The 22,942-nt window shown below is 35.0% G+C and overlaps 1 pseudogene; it reads right to left on the bottom strand.

The window, feature by feature from the left end:
- Positions 1–19,965: 19,965 nt before the first annotated feature.
- LOC145960117 (uncharacterized) lies at positions 19,966–20,473 on the bottom strand (annotated as a pseudogene).
- Between the last annotated feature and the right edge of the window lie 2,469 nt (positions 20,474–22,942).

Consider the following 22,942-nt stretch of genomic DNA (forward strand, 5'->3'; position numbering starts at 1 on the left):
ATTCTAAGCATCTTGGTGCACAATGAAGTTTCTTACTCGTGTATGTATAATGTATATCATCTTTCATTGTATATTTTATATACATTAATCGGTTTTTGAACTGATTAATGTATACAAAATATACAATGAAAGATGATATACATTATATATACATGAGTAAGAAACTTCATTGTGCACCAAGATGCTCAAAATTTCTATTTATATAAATTTTTAATATCTTTCGTCAGATGCTTATTTGTAAACTTATGGCATCTATTTAGAAATATTATGATACATAGTGAATATTTCGCGATAACATTAGTAATTATATTAAAATATTTGTCTATATGTATTATTCTTTTTTAGCATATTTTAGCTAATTGGTAAAAAAGCCATTATATCAGAAAAAAAATAAACGTGCATCAGAGAAATATAGTACAATTGTATGCCAATAATCTTTTTAGAATAATTTTTTTAATTATAGTATTCTTCAGTCTACTCTGTGTAAAATTGGTATCTACAATAAATAACATAAAGCAATTGAAATAATCACCTTGATTTATTTCACCAATAATGCATTGATTCATTTTTTATCATATATCACAAAGACAAATCAAGATTCTTAATTTCATTGCATTTACTATAATAATAAACTACACATCCTATCTTCTCATGTTATTTCTTTTAATGGAGATATATTAAAAATAAAGAAGCATTTTATATGAATGTATAAATATATCTAAAAGAGTAGTTTCTACCAATTAAATTATTGATATAATAACACATATTTAATTTACTTGGATTTTCGTGTAGCTTTTTTTAATGAGAATTTTGAATTTTCTGCCTAGAAATACATTAATAGTTTTATATGCAAATATTTTTAAAATTATTGTCACTTATTTTTTCTGAAACTAAATTATTTTTTTCAATTATTTTATTTTGTATAAAAATGCATATTAGTGCTTACATTACAACAGCCTTATATAAAACTATGCTGTTTAATGTATTTTTTAAAGTTCAGTTTTATATTTATTCTACAATTAAGTATATATGTATGGATATATTATTCACAAGATGAGATGTGTACGTTTCTACTTCTGATCATATAAAAAAAATGTACGTTATTACGCATCATTATGAATAAAATTAATAGTGTTAAAAAAGAAAAAAAGATCTGAAGAGAAAGAGAAAATCTGAAGAGAAAAAGAAGAGGACAGAGAGAGAGAGAGAGAATGTACGACGAAGAGAAAAAATATACGCTAGCTGCAATGTAGTGTGTACTGTACATGTATATTACTCATACACGCATGAAAGAGATAATGGGTCTGTTCTTTTTAGCTGCACTGCTGCACTAGTACAATAAGTTGGAAAGAGACAAACATACTTTCTTTCACTCTAACTAATTGCACTAGTGTAGCAGTGCAGCTAAAAAGAACAGGCCCATTATGATTGTCTCTCCTTGTCACACAACAGAGTCTAACTCCATCTATCGCGACATCGGGCAACTAATCTACGGGTCTGTTTTACTCTTTTGCTTCGATCTCACACAAACACATATGCACAAAAATTTTCTGCACAGAAATTTTTTTTACTACGCTTCTAAACGCATTTCTGACTGTTCACTTATATTCCTTCAGGAAATTCCGAGCTGAGTGTGCTCTTATTTTGTACGTACAAACTACAAAACTTTTATATTCAGCTAATATTGTTACGAGTTGATGTCAGAAGCCGGTAAGAAAACTGTAATTTTCTATTTTTTCTTTATTTTAAACATAAAATGGTTCACTCTCATATTTCTTGCTATGTGTAATTTAATTGTGGAGAAGTATTTATTATTCTGTGCAACTAATAAAAAGTTTTCTGTGCACAAAATTTAGCGGTAATACAGGAAGGTCCGGCATCCTCTTAATGAGAACACTATTTTATTCGGTAAAGACACACTTAAACTGTGCGGCCGGACCGACGCCACGCTGCTCTCACATGTGCTCGCTCCTTCCCGCGCGCGCTCTCACTCGTGTGTCGACTCGACGCCACGTTACCCTCTCACCTCGCCAGCGCCCTCGCCTTCCGTAGCGCACCAGGATCGTGCGCCTCGTACAATAATCTTGGCGCGTGATTTGATTTTTCTTTGGTATCGCTTTCATCTCACAATTCGGCCTTTCCTGATCATTTGTCCGGCCTCGGACACGGTAGTATAAACAAGGTAATAAAGTATAATGAATAAGTACAAAACAATCTTAAACTACTGCTTATCAACTAATCTTTGGTCTCTGACTAGCGCTTTAGGTATAGTCAGGCGATTTCGTCATGCCAAGGTCTAATGTTGCAAGCTTCCCACGTTCCTTCGTAGGGGCGACGTGATGTTTGGGAATTCTCCATCTTTAACTATGTATCTGTCGTTTCTGAGGACCTTATATACTTCATAGGGTCCTTTGAATTCGGGGACGAGTTTCTTCGGCGCTCCTGGAGTATTATCGAAATTTCGGATCCCCACGTAGTCACCTTCCTTGTACCGGCGTGGCTCTTTTTTGCTCTTGTCAAAGTAACGCTGATTGTACTCTTGATTCTTTGAAATATTCTTAGCGGCCCTTTCACGTATCACTTCGAGATCACGGGTTTCTAGTGTAGCCTTTTCCTCTAAGTACTACTCCTTGATTCCATCGATATTCGGGCCTCGCTGATTGACTCCAAACAATAAACGACTTGGCATATCTCCCGTGGATTTATTTATCGTGTTATTGATCGCGAACTCTGCTTCCGCTAGTGCCTTATATCAATATTTTCCGGCGTTATTATCAACTATTTTGGCAAGGAGCGGACCTAATACACGGTTAATGCGTTCTACTTGCCCATTCGTTTTCGGAGATCCCGTGGCTATCAGCACGTGTCGAATGTTATTTTCCTTGAGAAATTCTTCAAACTCATTCGAGGTGAAACAGGTTCCTCTATCTCTCACTATAGTATGAGGGTGGCTATAGTTAGCGAAATGCTGCCTTACACAATCGATGGATTCCCTTGAAGTTGTAGTCTTTGTAGCATACAATTTAATGTACTTCGTGAACGCATCGACGATCACCAGAATGTGTTGTTTGATTAAGTGTTTTCGATCTATAGGTCCCATGTGGTCGATGTGGAATGTCTGAAATGGTATATTACCTTTAGGTATACTATACAGAAAACCTTCAGACCTACCTGTAGATGGAGTAAACGCAATACATTTCAAACAATTTCGAATATGATTCTTAATCTTAGTACGCATTTGCGGGAACCAATAGGTTTTATCGATCGCACCGCCTGTTTTTTCTGGACCGAAATGTCCCATTTCGTCATGATACTTTCGCAATACATGGCCTTCCATCTTTTCCGGTACATAGAACCGTAACTCGTCATCTCTTTTTCGGTACACGAGTCCATTTCGCATCTCGTATTGTCTATCTTGAGATTTCTCAAGTTTCCCGCGCAGTTCTCGAATTTTGGAATCGCGATTTTGACTTAACGCTAGCTCCAACTCGAGTGGGTTATCCTCAATTACCAGAATGTTTGTGGCGCGGCTGAGAGCGTCTACGTGTTGCATTTTGGTACTGGCTCTGTGTTCCAGAGTATAGTCATATTCCATAAGCTCGACCGCCCACCTTTCTATTCGCGGACATACATCTTTCTTATCTAGAGTCATTTTCAACGACGCGCAATCCGTGACGATCTTAAATTTAATGCCATGCAAGTAGATGCGAAATCGACGAAGTGCATAGATAACTGCGAGCGTTTCTAATTCGAAACTATGATAGGCTTTCAGTATCGGTCGCCCGTTTTGAGAAATACGAGACCGGGTGAAACTTCATATCTGCTTTCTTTTGCATAAGAGCGGCGCCAAAACCGTGCGAACTAGCATCCGTATGAAGCTCCGTCTCATCGTGAGGACTGTATATACTAAGTACAGGTACTTTTTGCAGCTTTTGTTTAAGTATTTGAAATGCTTTTAGTTGTTCTTTCCCGAACTTAAATTCCATGTTTTTACGGAGTAATTCATGAAGTGGTTTTGCGATGACGGAGAAACCCTCAATGAATTTTCGAAAATATGAAGCCATCCCGAGGAAACATTGCAGGCTTTTCAAATTTTGTGGAATTGGATATCTCTCGACTGTCTTGATCTCTGACTTGTTCGGCTGAATTCCGATCTTAGAGATACGATAACCCAAGAATTCTATCTCTGTATATAAAAACTGACATTTATCGAGTTGGAGCTCCAACAGATTGTCAACCAAGCACTTGAATAACTGCTTTAAGACCTTAAAGTGATGCTCTAACGTAGTGGTTGCGACCAATACATCGTCCATATATACGACAATGTCTCCGGTTCTAATCAATTCTACTAACGCTTCGTTTACAAATCTCTGAAATCTCGTCCTACTTTGAGTCCGAAAGGCATTCTTCTGTATTCGAAAATCCCGTACGGTGTCGTAAATGCGGTATATTTTATCGATTCATCAGCGATTCGAATATGAAAAAACCCGTCTTTCAGGTCAAGGATACTGAAATACTTTTTATCTCTAAGTACATCAATTTGGTCCTCTATTAACGGAAGAGGATAATTATCGCGACGCAAGACTTTGTTTAACACCCGATAGTCGACACAAAGTCGGAGTTCGCCATTCTTTTTCTTTAGTAGAATAATAGGAGAAACATATTCGGATTTACTAGGTTGAATGATTTTCCTCTCCAGGAGATCGTCTAATATTTTCCTCAACTTTTCCTTTTCAGAAACGGAGACGCGGGTTAAAGTGGAATGGAGTTTCATTCGTCAAACTTAATTTTAATTCCATGTCGACTTTTGGGCTAATATACCTTGCGGGCTCAACGTACTCCGACGTAAAGAGTTCTCGCAAACTAACCTGTGCTTCACGAGGTATTTCGGGATTGATACAAAGAGAATCTAATACCGTGTCGCGCGGATTATCTATTTCCACGTTCAAAAGCTCATCTATCACTTGAATTTCCAGTTTTCTCAGACCCAGACCGAATTTCTTCAATACGTCGCGACCTAACACTACCGGGTTTACCATAGTCGTATCCGGAACGACTAGTGTTGTTATGTTATTTTTTGTTTCGTTATCGATAGTGATATTCAGCCGTATATACCCGATTATCCGTAACGGCGAGCGGTTTAAACCGTGATAATTTCCCGGGGGTGTATCGAAAGATTCTACTGCTTCTTTCAACACGAAACTCTCTTTTATGAAACTGACTTTACTACTCGAGTCCATTAGCGTGTTTAATCTAATCTTATGATTTGTATCAGAACAGTTTATTTCGTAGTCGACGTCCATAAAAAATGTCTTCGTCCTCCGTGCAGCCGAAAATGGAGCAGACTTGATTCTCCTTTTCATTGACAACTGCAACTTCCGTTGATGACGTAGTCTTTGTTGGACAGTCCTTGGATATGTGGCCCATCTCACCACACTTAAAGCACGAGCCCTTCTCGCACAAGCGCTTAGGTTGGCGGCAGTCAGAAGCGATGTGCCCTAGTTTGTTACAGTTATAACAACGGGGATTTTTTCGTTTTCCTTCGTCGTTTTTTGCTTGATTTTCTTCTTTTTTCTCACTATCCTTTTGTGAATCAGCTGATTTTGCGTCGTGCTTGCCCGTCGATCGTGAATCTCGTTTGTTGTTTTTCACCGGCGTTCGCAATGATACCTTCTCAAAGGCTCGTAACATATTCTTCCTTTTTCTGGAACTCCTTCATTCGTGCTAGGTCTTGCAGATGGTCGCTCGGAATGCCATCGATTAAATAATCGACCATTTCTTCTTCGTCAATAGGAACGTCTTTCGCCAAGATTATTTTATCGTGAAAATAATCTGCAAAATTCTCAGATGGTTTCCACTCTCTTGTCTCGAATTTCTTCTTCAGGGCTACACGTAACGGACGATGATTATACATTTTCCGGAAGCCGTCCATTATTTCATCGAGAGTCATGGCGATTATGTTTTCTGCCTGAAACCAACTCTTCGCTTTTCCTTTTAATTTGTTGCTAACAAGTAGTTTAGCACGGTCATCGTCAAGATGATAGGTTGCACACAATTGACGGACTTGTTGCTCCCATTTTCTAAACGTACCTGCACTTCCGTCGAAGAATCCCACTAGTTCCAACATGGCGGTGATGTTTTCTGTTCTGCATGCCCACTCGGCTACAGATGGTGTGGCTCTTCGTAGTTGTTCCTTCTCCCGTCTAGTGATTTCTAACTCTTCTTAAGAGTTCGTTTTCACGACGCTCAAATTCGAGTTGCATGTCGCGATATCGGCGCTCTAATTCATCGCTATTTCGGCGGTCACGATTTGTTTTCTCTTGAGCCTTCTATTGTTCTTTCTTCGTTACCGTTATCTTCTTCTTCGTCTGCGGTCAACGCTACTTCCTCGTCCGACAGATCCTTGTCTGAGGCGGTCGTCGGGTTCTCGGCGCAAGCAACGGAATTCATCCATGTGCCGCTCGGCTCGTCTTTATCCAGACGCGCGATGAAATCTACCTTGCGTCCGTGCACCGGCAAGCCTCGTCTTCGTAATTCAGCCTTAAGTTGAGCCACTGAAAACTTCTTCGGATTCATTGTGATTTCGTTTCGTTCACTGGTCGTTTTCGGATTTCTTCTAAGTGTATAACGATAGCATGTGTCTCTCACACTGCGACTTAACCAATAACGGAAGATAGCTGACGCAATTTCTTCGAATTTCTTACGTTTTCTTTCGTGCGCTCGCGTCCTAATCCCACTTCTGATTTTATAAGGTGCCGTGCGGCAATAATTATGTACTCGGACTTAATGAGAATACTATTTTATTCGGTAAAGACACACTAAAACTGTGCGGCCGGACCGACGCCACGCTACTCTCACATGTGCTCGCTCCTTCCCGCACGCGCTCTCACTCGTGTGTCGACTCGACGCCACGTTACCCTATCACCTCGCCAGCGCCCTCGCCTTCCGTAACGCACCAGGATCGTGCGCCCTACAATAATCTTGGCGCGTGATTTGATTTTTCTTTGGTATCGCTTTCATCTTACATATTGTATGTATTATTATACGATCCATATATTATCTTGCATATGTATTAATGTTTTATTAAGAGCACATACAATAATGCAGATAGGATTTAAAATTATTAGTGTAATTTAACTACAAACAAAAATAATATAATTTATATTATATTATTTTACATATTTACATATATGTGTACATATGTATATGTAATGTATATATATTATATATATGTATATATATGTACATACATATAATTACAATATAGCTTATATATTTTATACATATTGTAAATATAATTGTAAATATAAATATGTACAAGAGGTATGACCTTTTCGCGATCAAAGTTTTTCATACTTTCTTTTAAAAAAGAACATTATTTATACACATATTTATATACATACCTTCTCTATTCGACTTTTCTTCTTTCTGTCTTTCTCCTTTTTCTATCCTCTTCACGAGATTCTTTTTACTTCTTTCTTAACACATTATGTAGCACGAAAGAGCAAAGTAACAAATAAGTTATGGATGACGAGGCGCTCGAGCGCTACGCTACTTACCACGAATATATTGCAACGCGCCAGCATCCAATCAACATCGCAGAAAAGGAGGCTTCAACGCTTCGATATATTCGAGTAATCGACTTAACATACACTTTTTAAGAATGGATTCCGGGTAATCGGTAGAGAAGCGAGTTTCGCGATACGACCGTTGACTGAAGGCGTCGATATACAGGATGATTCATATAAAGTGACCGATGTGAATATTAGCTAAAGTTGAAGAGCTATGAAAAAATTTTTATACCAAAAGATGTTTGACACAGAGGGGGACATCGTATGGTGCAAACAATATTTTTATAGATGAAGGCATTAAGGAGATTTCAAGATCAACTTAATTTTTTTAAATGGAACCCCCTATTTTTTATTACATGTTCTTGTAGTTCATATCGAGTGCTTTCTAAAACACTATAATTAAGTTAGTTTTCATTAAGTACTTTCCGAGTTATGAGGCTTGAAATCATTTCTTAACTTTACATAAACCGTAAAATATCTTGTAAAATATTCATTTTTCGATTATCTTACCTTAATACTTTTACGTACAAAATAATGAGAGAAATCAATTGGTGTAAAGAAAACACAGTTATTTTTAAGAAAAAATATGTAATTGTTAATTGCAAATTACATATTTTTTCTTCGAAACAACTATATGTTTTCTTTACACCAATTAATTCCTCTCATTATTTTGTACGTAAAAGTATTAAGGTAAGATAATCGAAAAATGAATATTTTACAAGATATTTTACGGTGTCCCCCTCTGTGTCAAACATCTTTTGGTATAAAAATTTTTTCGTAGCTCTTCAACTTTAGTTAATATTCACATCGGTCACTTTATATGAATCACCCTGTATATCACTCGTTAGAAAACGCGTTTCGCGAAATTCACGCGTATGCGTTAAATTCATGCGAACCGGGCGATTACGTAGGATTATCGTTTGATTCGCCGAATTTATCGCGTGGTCCTGCGGATATATCTTTTCGTCCGGCGCGTGATTTGAGTTATGAGGATATTTGGAGAGTTCGTTAGCACAAAGCGCCGGTGGTCTCGATATCGCTGACCAATTTAATATACGGGTTTATAATGTCTCGATGCCTTCAGGTCGCGGTCGCGTCGCGTTAACACGCGGGGATGTCGCGAAATGTTCGGTAGTCGAAATTAATAATTCGGATAACCTGTGTTTCCCTCGAGCCCTCCTAGTAGCTCAAACTTATAGCGAGCGCGGTAATATCCGTACAGGTGAGCTGTATGAGAAATGGAACGCGATAAGATATCCGCATTCTTCGTTACAACGCGAATGTGCATTGCAATTAACGAGAAATGCCAGTGTCGTAATACCGGAAAAGGGTTGCGGGATTCGCGAAATCAAACGTTTTCAACGTTATTTCGCTGCCGACAATATCGCGATTGTTGTGTATAATTTTAATACTTTCGCTCGCGGCGAAAAACCGTTGTATGACGGAACCGAAATACTCGCTTCTCTCGGACGCGAGTTCTCGCGGCGATTAAATATCTTGTATTACGAGGATTCGCATCATTATAATTCTATTTTAAATTTAAAAGCCGCCGCTGGTACTCGCGATTATTGTGTAGCGTGTAATGTAGGCTTTCGAAACGATAGGCCTAATAGTTATCGGTGTTTAAATAAATGTACCGCCGTGTGATTCCACTTACGCCGAAATAAAATGCGACGCGTGCAATCGGTTATTTTACGGTGCAGGGTGTTTCGAGCGTCATCGTAGCAAGAAATCGTACGACGGTAGAACACGCGTTAATGTTTGTAGCATCGTGCAATTTTGCGATAGTTGCGGTCGTATCGTTAAATCTAATTTAAAACACGAATGCAACGTTTCTTATTGCAAATTATGCCGTTCACAACAACCTCGCAATAATATGTGTTATATGCAACCCCTTCGTCAACGTGGCGATATTTCCTCTGCCGGGCCATCTTCGTCAACGATGGTATCGGATGAGGTAGATATATCTAGTACGAGAGAAGAAGAAGCACGGAACATATATGATAACGCGGAAAAGAACGAACGTGCATATGAACGCGGAAAGGGACGTGTGGCATTCGTATTTTACGATTTCGAAACACGACAGGACGAGACGGTCGAAGGAACGGGAAATATAAAAAAACATATTCCGACACTATGCATCGCGCAACAGATTTGCGAAGCATGCGCGGGGGAAAATAACGTATCCGTGTGGTGTCGTTGGTGCGGAGTGCGAGAGTTCGTATTTCAACGCGATCCGATTAAACAGTTTGTAGATTTCGTTACGCGTCCGGTAAAATATTTTAAACACATAATTTGTATAGCGCATGATGCGAAAGCGTTCGACGCGCAATTTATTTTGAAATATATCGTGGAAAATTGCAGAGATATTGAACCGAAAGTAATTTTGAATGGCACAAAAATTATTCTTTTAACAAAGGATTTTCTTTTACTAAGGATTTTATTCCTTCATCCTTATACATTTTTTAAAGTTTCGGAATAAAAATTTTCCACGTTTGGTCCTAACTCGGATCGTATATAGTTTACCTTATTATAATGTATTATGTCATTTTACATAATGGGTATAATTAATTTGTTAAAATTAATTATAATACACATGGTATGATATAATAATATAAAAAGTGTGATATACATATATATGGTATGATATATTAATATCTGTCTATTGAAAATTACAAAATTATAAGTATTTTGAGTTTATACATTATACAATTTATTTTACATTTATTATGTATAGATTATTAGTGCACGCATTACAATAAATCTGTTCCTTTTAGCTGAACTGGATGCACTAATTCAAAGAGAGTTTATCTTTTTCCTTCTAATGTAAAAAGACAAAAGATATACTTTGAAATAGTGCAGTCAGTTAAGTTAAAAAGAACAGACCTAGTTACATGTAATATCGTGATACTACTGTGATAATTGTGATACCTTCACATTAAAATATTGTTAAACATGTTTAATGACGGAAATAAACTAAAAAGAACTCGTGAGCTTACACGCTTGCGAGTTAAAAAATTTAGAGATAGTCAGCGAAAAGGAATAGAATTTAACCTAACACCGAGTACTTCGTACGAACAATTTACTGCAGATATACTTATAACAGAGTCTCAGCATACATACGATGAACAATTTGATCGATCATATGAAAATGACAACAATGTTTTAAAAGAAGCAGGAACAGATTTAACGAAACAAGAATTAATCATGAATGAATTAATTAGTGATGAATCAGAAAGTAATGTGTCAATATCTGAAGTAATTAATGAAGAATTTTCTGGAAATGAACTGAATAATAGCGAAATAGATGATAGTGAAACAGACGAGCTGGATAATAATGAAATAATTGACAGGATTAACAATGAATGTGTAACGAAGAACTCGATACTGTTGAAGCAATCCGTCAATGGGCTTTACTTGATCCACCGATATCTCATGTCCAACTTGAGTTGTTATTAAATATTCTAAGAAGAGATCATCCTAGTTTGCCTAAAAGTGCAAAAACATTTTTAAATACTACTAGCATAGAGTATACTATTGAAAATATTGATGAGAATAACGATCATGAATTTGTTTATTTTGGTATTTATCACAATCTTCTAAGATATATTAGTTTGGATTTACACAAAGGCAACAAAATAGAATTGCTCATTAATGTAGATGGAATACCTCTTTTCAAATCAAGTTCAAAGCAACTATGGCCTATCTTGTGCAAAATTTTTCACGATCCTGACATATATAAACCTTTTTCAGTAGCAATTTATTGTGGAAATAATAAACCTAGGAATGTATTCAAATATTTGGAAAAATTCATAAATAAAATTAATCACTTACAACAATCTAGAATTATCGTAAATGATCGACAGTTTTATGTATCCATAAAGGCATTCATTTGTGACAGACCTGCACTTTTAAAGTGCATAATTGGTCACGGTGGTTACTGGGCCTGTGAGAGATACACTGTGAAAGGAATAAGGAAAAGTAATCGCATTATTTATCCAATAACAGATGCAGAGCCACGAATTGATACATCTTTTCGAGCTCAAAGCAATGCGGAGCATCACATTGGAATGTCTCCTCTACTTGATATTGAATCACCAATTGATTTAATATATCAATTTCCGTTAGATTCTATGCATTTGGTTTATTTGGGTGTGATGAAAAAATTATTTCATTATTGGTTTAATAGTAATTTGAAAAATGTCTGCTTAAGTAATAATGCAAAGATATAACTTTCTAATTTATTAATCCATATTCAAAAACAAATACCATTTAAATTTCAACGGACAACAAGATCCCTTTCAGAAATTAATAAATTTAAACAGAATTTCAGTTTATATTACTATATGTTGGACCAATTCTTTTAAAAAAAATATTATCAAAAGATATGTATAAACACTTTTTACTTCTTCATGTTGGCTGCTGATTATTATGGTCAAAAGAACTGGCATTACAAAAATATGAGCATGCAAAACATTTATTAACTCAGTTTGTTACAATTGCTCCTAACTTATATGGGAATGAGTGTTTAATAGGCAATATGCATAGTCTTATTCACATTGCGGACGATATACAGTACATGAATTGTCCGATGTCGAATATCACAGCGTACCCTTTTGAAAATGCATTGGGAAAAATAAAAAAAATGATTCGTCACGGCAATAAACCCTTATCACAATTATGCCGTCGATTTAATGAAGTACTTTCACTTGAAACTGAAAAAACTGTAACATCGTCAGCAGTAAAAATATTAAGAAAATTACGAATGGACAATTCTGGTAAAGTGCAAATAAAAAGACTGCAATATAAAAATATTCTTGTGACAGATAAAGCCCCAAATAATACTGTATTATTGAATAACAACAAAGTTCTTCAAATTACTAGTATTTATATTCCGGAAAATGGTAACAAAAAATCAATAAAAATAGATGGAATTATTTTAAAGAAAATAGAGCCTTTATATATATATATCCGTGTAATGCTGAAATAATGAAAATGTGGAGAGTTTCAAAAAAGCAATCGAATATTCTAATGTGTGAATTGATCGATGTACAATTAAAGATGGTACAGATCAGTACAAGTAATGAAATAGAAGAGAAAATATATGTACTACCTTTACTTCATATGTAACACATAATGATAAGTAAAAAAATCTTAAAGTAAAAAAAATAACTTGTAAATTAATTAAATATATGAAATAGACTCTTTATGATATGCAATAATCAAATTATCAAAAGAAAGGCATATAAGAGTCAAACGCAAGATATTGAATGAATAAAATAATTTTATAAATTAAATCTCTAAAAACTTGTGTATTGTAAAGTAATTAATATTTATTTGAATTCCGTAAAGCATAAAATATTTTATAATAAGTATAAGCCGGTTGAGATTAATTTTCATAGAAAAAAATTATGGATATGATCTGTTTGATTTCTTTTTCTTCATGGCTAACTGTTGTCTACGCTCCTGAGCTCATTTCATCCTTGTCATGAAACAGATGCAAGTTAAACAAATGCAAGTTAAACAAATGATGCTCGCGAGTCACCGAAAGTGCGCGACATGGGTGCAACGTGGAACGTATCTATTATCGAAACATCCGTGCATTGAGTATATACCTCTTTCATAGAGTTTTAGATTGTTTTCTATAAAAGAGTTTCTATAAGTGATAAATTATTATAAACGAATTCTTTGGATTGTGCAGTGTTTACGTGAAAAATAAAATAAAAAATGGAATATAACTATCAGCAATTGTTAATCGCAAATTACATTTTTTTTTTCGAAACAATTATGTGTTTTCTTTACACCAATTGATTCCTCTCATTATTTTGTACATAAAAGTATTAAGGTAAGATAATCGAAAAATGAATATTTTACAAGATATTTTACGGTTTATGTAAAATTAAGAAATGATTTCAAGCCTCATAACTCGGAAAGTACTTAATGAAAACTAACTTAATTATAGTGTTTTGGAAAGCTCTCGACATAAGGTACAAGAATATGCAAAAGCATATAGGGTGTCCCATTTAAAAAGTTGGAGGTGACCTTCACATAACCTTGACAACGCTATTCGAGGTCATAATAATGTTGCTGTGTAATGCGCCACATAAAACCCTATAATTTTTGTATGAAACATTTTTTTTAAAAATGCATATTTTTCGAAATATTAAGGGGTTTCCACACTTTTGGTAAACCCTGTATAATGTCCCCATGGCAGTGTATCGGTGGTATTCGGGAACGATATACCGCTTGTCATAGTATGGACCCAGAGCAGTTTTCGTCTCGCGGACGGTATATACTTCGTACAATTTAGATCGTATACAAGACTGTTGTCGCGTCATTTCAATTTCATTATACAAACATCGCGTGTAATTGTCAAACGTTATTGTTCTCGCGACAACGTTGCTCTTGACGTCTTTAACCTTCTTCGTGTCTTTCTTACCATCGCACAGTGGTCCAGACTGTGAATTTAGCGGCTCAAAATTCGTACGCACGTGGGCGCGATATAAAATGCTTATGTAATCTGTTATTTTTCTGTTATTTTGCCAGAAAAAAAGGAATTTAAGAAAAATTTTGTTTGGAAATGGAATTATTGGTTGATGTTGTTCTTCAAGGCATTATTCATTTTACATTATAATATAAAATTTTATTATATATAAATTTTATTATATTATATATAAAAATAACTATATTTTAACTTATTAACTTATATATTATTAACTTATATATAAAAAAAACTATATTTTTAATAAATGATTTCTTGATATAATACATTGTGATTTCAATGGTCCTTTATTGCGCAAAATTTGAAACAGATCGTTATATGTCAAATTGTTATTATTGTTAGTTACACTATTCATGGTGTCAGCATTTATATCTCTATAATAGAATAAATACACACAGAATATAATAATGAAAGATGTATATATATAGGTATATTTTCGAACCTCATATATACACCCACGCACAAAGAATAATATAGATACATAATATAAAAAACTAAAAATATGATACGTACAATAATGATGTATATGGAGATATTAAATAATAACAGTGTCCTTTATAAAAGTGAAGAAAATTATATATGTATATAAAATTATATGATATGTGATATTAATATTCGGGTAATAAGAGCCTATCGCGGATGTAATTGCGTAATGATCAAAACTTTACTTGGAATAATCTCTTGGTTTGAGATTTAATTCCAACAAATTCCCCTCTAACCCCCCTAGATGGAAGTAGGCGAGAAAAATATCGGTCCGAAAGTCGCTGAATCGGGAATCGAACCCGAGTCTTTCGCTTGCCGGGCGACTACTCTTACCACTGAGCTATTCAGACCCAGAGATTATTCCAAGTAAAGTTTTGATCATTACGCAATTACATCCGCGATAGGCTCTTATTACCCGAATATTAATATCACATATTTTATATTCGAGAGCCGACATCAAGAAATTTAATGTTTATTTACGCTTTAGGGTGAAAAAGAAGCATCTTTACACTTAGTGTTTTTAGGCAATGAGAGAAGTATCGGATCGAAAGGGTCTGAATAGCTCAGTGGTAAGAGCAGTCGCCCGGCAAGCGAAAGACTCGGGTTCGATTCCCGATTCAGCGACTTTCGGACCGATATTTTTCTCGCCTACTTCCATCTAGGGGGGTTAGAGGGGAATTTGTTGGAATTAAATCTCAAACCAAGAGATTATTCCAAGTAAAGTTTTGATCATTACGCAATTACATCCGCGATAGGCTCTTATTACCCGAATATTAATATCACATATTTTATATTCGAGAGCCGACATCAAGAAATTTAATGTTAAAATTATATGATTTGTCAATTTCAAAAAATCAAACGTAGCTTGGGAAAGAAACTGGTATGCTTTATTTGTATGACTTCTTTATTTGAAAACTACCTACATTACACTTATGTGTGTCTTCCGTTGTTGTTTAATAACAAAAGAAAGAAAGAGAAAAAGAGAGAGAAAACATCTAGCAATTGTTCCAAATGATCCGGCGCGGCGCTCGCGCTGGCTGTGCCGCGACCGAGGCCTTGCCTCGCGCTCGCCTGTATAACATTGGATATAGAATACGTTGCAGAAGACGCAACTGCGAATCAATGCAAATAAATTTTTTTTATTCGACAGCGATATATTTGTACTATATTTTCATCATAGTTACATTAAAGTAAAACAAGGTAATTTTTAGTAATATCAATATGTCAACAAATTGATATAAAATATACTTACTTCAAACATATATGAATTTTTTACAAGATTAAATATATATATATGAGTTCATTTAATACACTTATCTGTAATTTTGATACTTATAGTAAAATAAAACATTAAACTAGTTTATTATCAACTGAAATTATCAAAAGTGAAAAAGAATAGCATCGCACGCGATGACATTTTTCATTGAGTTTCACGTTGTATTTGTGCTGGTTCTTCACTACACTCATGATTTTGTGTTTAAAAATACATTTTTAATCTTAATTAAGATGTGTACTTCAAAGTTATGATCATCAATAGTTTTGTTTCTCACTTTTAAAAAATGGGTTTTGAGCCGCTAAATTCTTATTCTGGACCACTGTGCATCGACTCGTAACGCGTACATTTTTGCTCTAAGCCCGACGAATTCGGTCATTATCGCGCCATTATTTTCATCTTTCATTAAACCCGGCACTTTTTTGTTCGCGAGCGGTATACCGTACGCATTATCTATCGCATAATCACTTGTATCAAATCGGTTGATGTCGCGCTTCATGTTCTCGTACACGTCTTCGCATTCAATGTGATATATCAAACTATCTGTGTCGGTGTACATTACCCGGCATTTGTCGCGATACAGAGGAAACATGTACTCGTGGTGAAATTCGTACAGACATTCGATATGTCGGGTATGCACATACCGACGTAGATTGGTTTATAAAATTTTACTTCCAGTTTGCGCAATTCTATGGCGATTAAGTTTTTCGAAAAAACGCTTCGACTATGGAAATTTCGTTTCGCGATCATCGCTTCTGCGCCGTATCGTCCGTCCCACTTAGTCAATAATTTTACATCAACACGATTACGCACATTTTCCATCGTTTTACCAAATACCGCATTGTTCATTAATTTGTATAAATTTTTTTCAAAATCATTTTCCGCAATTGTTCTAAACTATGTATTTAATTCGATATAACTGCGAAGCCACAGAGATTGCGTAAATTGTAATACGCGATGTATCAAGAGACACGGTAGTGTCTTGTGCTAAGTCCGCGCAAGCAACAAGACGCGCTCCGTGTCTCTTTACGCGAGTCGGATAGTTGAGCGTACTTGATATTTTCATTTCTCATATATCCGCTGAACGGATCGAGTTTTTACTAGATTCAATCGATAGCTTGGGTCTAAATTATATAATAAAAGTGTTTTTGTTTTTATGCTACGTGCTCTAGAAACGGAGCTATTACGACGCAAAGTCGTAAATAAAGAAAAAAATTCCTTATTAAAATATATTTACATGTTTAACTTGATTAATACTTAATCATTTAATAATTGTATTTCGATCAGTTCTATGCAAAAAAAGGTGTTATGTATCAGCAATTTCATGAACAATGTTTAATATTCTGTACTATTTATGTATAAAAAATTTTAATGTGAAAGAGAAAGAGAAAGAGATTATCAATTATATATTTTTATTATTAAATAGAATATTTTTATTATTTAAAATAAAAGTTTGTAACTCACTCTTTTCCTGTTTTACTTATTCAAAGATGAATTAGATAAGCAGAGCAATGATTATTTATTACTAAATTTAGAAATATTGATTGAGTGAAAAAATAATTAACTTCTAATGACATATTAATTTGTTTGTATTTGTCTAGTAAGAATAGCAAAGAAGTTTGAAGTCTGGTTGTCTAAGTAAACTCTAAGTAAGATCTAAAAATGACCGTCATATTTTAATAAAATATGATGGGGGTGGTGGCGAGGTCTTTGCTTATATATTTAATCATGTTTAATGTATGTATAGTACAAAAAGGAGTGGTATCTCTACAAAAATTACCCTTTTAAAAAAAAGGTAAAAAAAGGTGCTAAATCCGCGTAAAAACTGTTATGTGTTTGCAAAATAATGGTTATTATAACCCTCAAAAACTATAAAAAACCTATTTCAAAAATAGTACCATTTCAATCTACAAAATTATTTTAATCTACAAAATTATTTTAAACCGTAAAAAAACTAAGTTATTTTAGTTATACATTTTACTTACCTTACAAAAGTAATGATATCAATAAAATTGTGCTAAGTAAAAATAAAAATTTATAAAAATGAATCAAAAAACTGTATCAAAAAAGTTACAAAATACTATCAAATCCAAACAAAAAATAATATCGAAAAGTTGTGCTATTTGAAGATAAAAACAATAATATTTTAATAAAAAGTTAGACATCATGTGTTTAATTTTTTACAAAAATATATTACAAAATTGCGTCAACAAAATAAAAACTTTTAATATAAAATATATATTTTTCTTAAATTTCTAGTATTAAAAGAAAAATATTAAATAAAAATAAAGTTGAAAAATTTAATTAAAAAGGAAAAACATAGAAAATATTAAAAATAAAATAAAAACTTATCAAGAAGATAAAAATTAGAAATTAATAGAAAAAAAATACAAATTTATATAAAAATTAAAAATTAAAATAAAAATTAGAAAATAAAATTAAAAATTATTAAGAAAATAAAAATTAGAAATTAATAGAAAAAAAATTTATATAAAAATTAAAATAAAATTTTAGTTAAAAGACTTAGCGCTGCTATACGATCTAGAAATGACTGTCATATTTTAATAAAATATGGGGTTCTTTGCTTATATATTTAGTCATGTTTAATATATGTATAGTACAAAAAAGAGTGATATAGCAGCGCTAAGTCTTTTAACTAAAATTGTATTTTAATTTTTATATAAATTTTTTTTTATTAATTTCTAATTTTTATTTTCTTAATAATTTTTAATTTTATTTTCTAATTTTTATTTTAATTTTTAATTTTTATATAAATTTGTATTTTTTTTCTATTAATTTCTAATTTTTATCTTCTTGATAAGTTATAATTTTATTTTTAATATTTTCTGTTTTTCTTTTTTTAATTAAATTTTTCAACTTTATTTTTATTTAATATTTTTCTTTTAATACTAGAAATTTAAGAAAAATATATATTTTATATTAAAAGTTTTTATTTTGTTGGCGCAATTTTGTAATATATTTTTGTAAAAAATTAAACACATGATGTCTAACTTTTTATTAAGATATTATTGTTTTTATCTTCAAATAGCACAACTTTTCGATATTATTTTTTGTTTGGATTTGATAGTATTTTGTAATTTTTTTGATACAGTTTTTTTATTCATTTTTATAAATTTTTATTTTTACTTAGCACAATTTTATTGATATCATTACTTTTGTAAGGTAAGTAAAATGTATAACTAAAATAACTTAGTTTTTTTACGGTTTAAAATAACTATTTTGTAGATTAAAATAATTTTATAGATTGAAATGGTACTATTTTTGAAATAGGTTTTTTATAGTTTTTGAGGGTTATAATAACCATTATTTTGCAAACACATAACAGTTTTTATGCGGACTTAGCACCTTTTTTTACCTTTTTTTTAAAAGGGTAATTTTTGTAGAGATTTTTGTAACACGAAGGCCATATCGCCTACATTGCTGTAGGTTACGGTAGTGTATCACGTAACGCTTCTTATCGTATAACGTTGCAAGAAGCTTGTCTTGCCGCTTGCCGGGCGGCTTGTCGCGTGTCGGACAAAAGTAGTTAGGGCTAGGCGGGTTCTAACTCAGGTCCTCTCAGGGGGGGTGAGGCGTGAGGGGATCTCAGCGGCGCGGGAGAATGACGTCACGCGGGACGGAGGGGATTTCGTAGGCGCGGGGGCTGCGGGGCGGGGCGGGGGACGCTTGTGTTGGATGTTTTTTATCGCGTGTAAACAATATTACATAAGCCGATTGATAAACGGTGGTATTTGAAGAGGATTGGGTCTTGGGGCCGAGACTAACGCGTCGGGACATGTTTTTCGCAAACAAAATAGCTCTCGCGGTACCCTCCCCCTCCCCCAATATAATAGGTGCGAAAAGGACGCAAAGATAAGTGAGTGAGTGAATGATAGCGCAAGACAACGCGTGCGAGAGAGAACGATAATATCGCGTGCGAAAGAGAAAGAACGATAGCGAGACTTATAATTAGCGCGAGAGAGAGCGTAAAGGATGGGAATATACGTGCGAAGAAATTACGTCATGATTTAGACTTAAAACTCTTTATTCTTGTTTTGCATATTTTTCTTACGTACTATGGACTAAAAACTAAAGCTGCCAGCTCGCAATCGATGAATTGATGCTTATTGAAAGCGTCACTCGCGCGTATTACATTTGATATTTCTGTTGGATTTATTACAATGGACACGATATTGGAGAATTGCGTAAACTTGTCATCAACTGTTTCGATAATTTTACCCAATCGATCAAAAGTTACATCTATGCATTGATCGAGATCGAACATACGATGTAACGTCGATTCAATCATCATTATGCATACGTTTGGAGATTCGAGACTTATGAGTTTGACGTCGTTAATCGTACGAACTCTCACTGTTAGCGGTCCAACGCTTATGAAATTGTAGTCATTTTTAGAGTTGTTCCAAAGTAAATTTTGAATATTGCGACGTTGATCGTAGAGTCCCTTCCACGTTTCGAGAGATAATATCAGTTCCTTTCCTCGATGATCTCCTATGGCAATCTCCACGTAACGAGGTGGACCCACGTTGATACCAATTTCGAGGAATTTGAATTCCGTAGCTGTCAATGCGTATCGTTTACCTAGTATACGAACCGCACGACGCTCCAACGAAATGCTACAGAAAAATTAAAATTAAATAATAGTAATAATACAATTTGTAAAAATAGAAAAATAGAAAAAAGTTAAACGAAACTTACTCGTCACATTTGTTCTCAAACGATGAAGTTATATTACTCGGCACGTAATTATTCACGCGTCTTCCGACGCCGCTGCCGCTGCTGCTTCTTTCGACGTAGTACATTTCTCTGGAGGTTATGAAAAGTGAACCACGAGTTAACGCGAGACTGATCGTACAAGAATTAACCGAGTATACATGACGCTCAAAGTATAATGTAGTGGGAGGGGGATCAATGCTTCTAACGCTTTGAATTTTAGGAGAAGGTGGAGATAACGCTCAGACAAAAAATTCTTATAAACGCAAGGAAAGGTCTAAGGAGGGGAAATAAGAGATAAAACATATTAATGTTTACATATTTTATTTTCTTGCAATTCTTTCTGGCATTGCGACCACCAGTTAAATATTTTAAATACATTTTGTAATGCGCAATTCTTAACATGTTTTCCACATCGCATACTATTGGTAATATCTAATTTATTTAGAGAATCAATATCTTCATAGTCTGCATCCAAGGTTTCAATAATATAGCCGTTTCCCACATCGCCTAGTATATCGGTCAGCCATTTTCGCTTTTCAAGTCCTTTAACGTACACGACAGATGATTTCTTCTTCTTCTTCTTCTTCGTGTATCGTACCAACGACAGCTGTTGTAATTACACGCTGAGCCAAGTCATATGGGACGTTTCCGTCTTCCCATTGTAATCCATGATGATTTCTAATCACCCATGAAACATTGACATTGGTCGGATTTTGTAAGCACGCTCCACGGTACAGGACTTGCGAAAAAATAATGTGAGAAAACATATTCCTTTCTCAGGATTGCAGCTTCCTTCACGAAGAATAGTTTGTCGAAGGTAAATCCTTGCAGATTCACAAACGTTGGTACAGACATGACGAGATCTCTCTCTTTCTCTCCGATGCGTCAGTCGAGAGGAAAAACTCTAAAATCATCTCGCAACATTTTGATTTATATCTCGTTCCTCCTCCCCTCTCTCTTGTGTCGATGTTATCGCTTAGGTGATTTTGCGTACAACGTTAGTCAACGGATTGTATTGGATCACGCGATCGTGTATGAGGAGACAGTACGCAGTGGTATTCATCGGCATGTTCTCCTTACACTCGAATTCCAATCTTACATCCACGGTTGCGCTCTTAACCGATTCGTTTTGTCGAGAACAATCGATAATCACGAACGGACCATTAAGTAGAAACGTCGAGACGGTGAGACTTGGTTCGAGATACTCGTATCCGTAACAGTTCTTGCAGAAGCGCGTGTACATGTCATACAGAATGGACCATCTGTTTTTATCGAAATCCAGATTCATATCGTCGTACGGATAACATTCCGAGTTCAGATAGAGTTTCACGTTGATCAATTTGCAGTCGTCGAATTGACTCGTATCCTCAGACATGATATTCTTCCGGCTTGTCTGCAGAGCGAAGACAACGTATCGTGGTTTCTCCAACTGAGTCGCGGTCTTAATGGCCCACGAATGCTTGGTTGTACGCTGCAATAGCGGAAACTCGTACAGATCCCACGAGCGAAAACCCATGCTGAGATATCGTCCGCTTTCCAGAGCACGCAGCATCGACAGCTTTTCGATCTCGCTTAACAGCACGTGTGGCATTCGCCATTGTATCTTGAATATGTTGATCACAGGCTCCAGTGTCGAACCACCAAACAGACAATTGTTGTCGTTGCGCGATCATATTAAAATCAATTCGTGACGAGCGTTAATCACCACGCGTCTGTAATCTTCGCAAAATCCCAATAACATGTAGAGCGGTACGCAAAAATTGAAGTCCACTCGCATGGGTCGTCGGATCCCAGTCGGCGTTCCTCATAATCACATTTCTATCGGATGATACTGTTATATAGTGTTTGAGCGTAGTTATTCCTACGTTTCTATTGCGATCAATCTCAACGCCATCGAGTTCGTATCGAATCTCATCGAACATGAATGCGATGCAATTATTTCCCAGTATCACATCACTTCCTTCAGCTGGTTTGTTTTTCGCTAGTTCTCCCTCGATGTATAGGAAACTCATACGGCAACGTATATAGATCCTGTTGTTGTATGGGTATTCTTATCTCATCACTGTGTCCGAATGTTGTATTGGCGAACGGGTTGTACGCGTGAGTCTCAATCTTGACGATATGATCGTCAAAGATCGATTCGTCACCGATTTTGAGAATGTCGGTCATCGTTCAGCTGTTTCACACCGCGAATCCCAAAGATCGTAAAAACGCAACGTTCGATGCACTGAGTTTCTTTTTCTTGGATGATTGGATATTAGCGAACGTCGACGTTGTTGTTGTTGATGTTATTGTTGTCGCTGGCCTCGTAAAGATTGTGTTATCTCTCACGTCCTTCGATCCGTTCAACACGAGCATCTCATACGTCGCATACGT

This window comes from Camponotus vicinus, unplaced genomic scaffold (genome assembly GCF_025532165.1).
Source record: "Camponotus vicinus isolate PSW18456_S1 unplaced genomic scaffold, iyCamVici1.0 SCAF_10, whole genome shotgun sequence".
NCBI lineage: Eukaryota > Metazoa > Arthropoda > Insecta > Hymenoptera > Formicidae > Camponotus > Camponotus vicinus.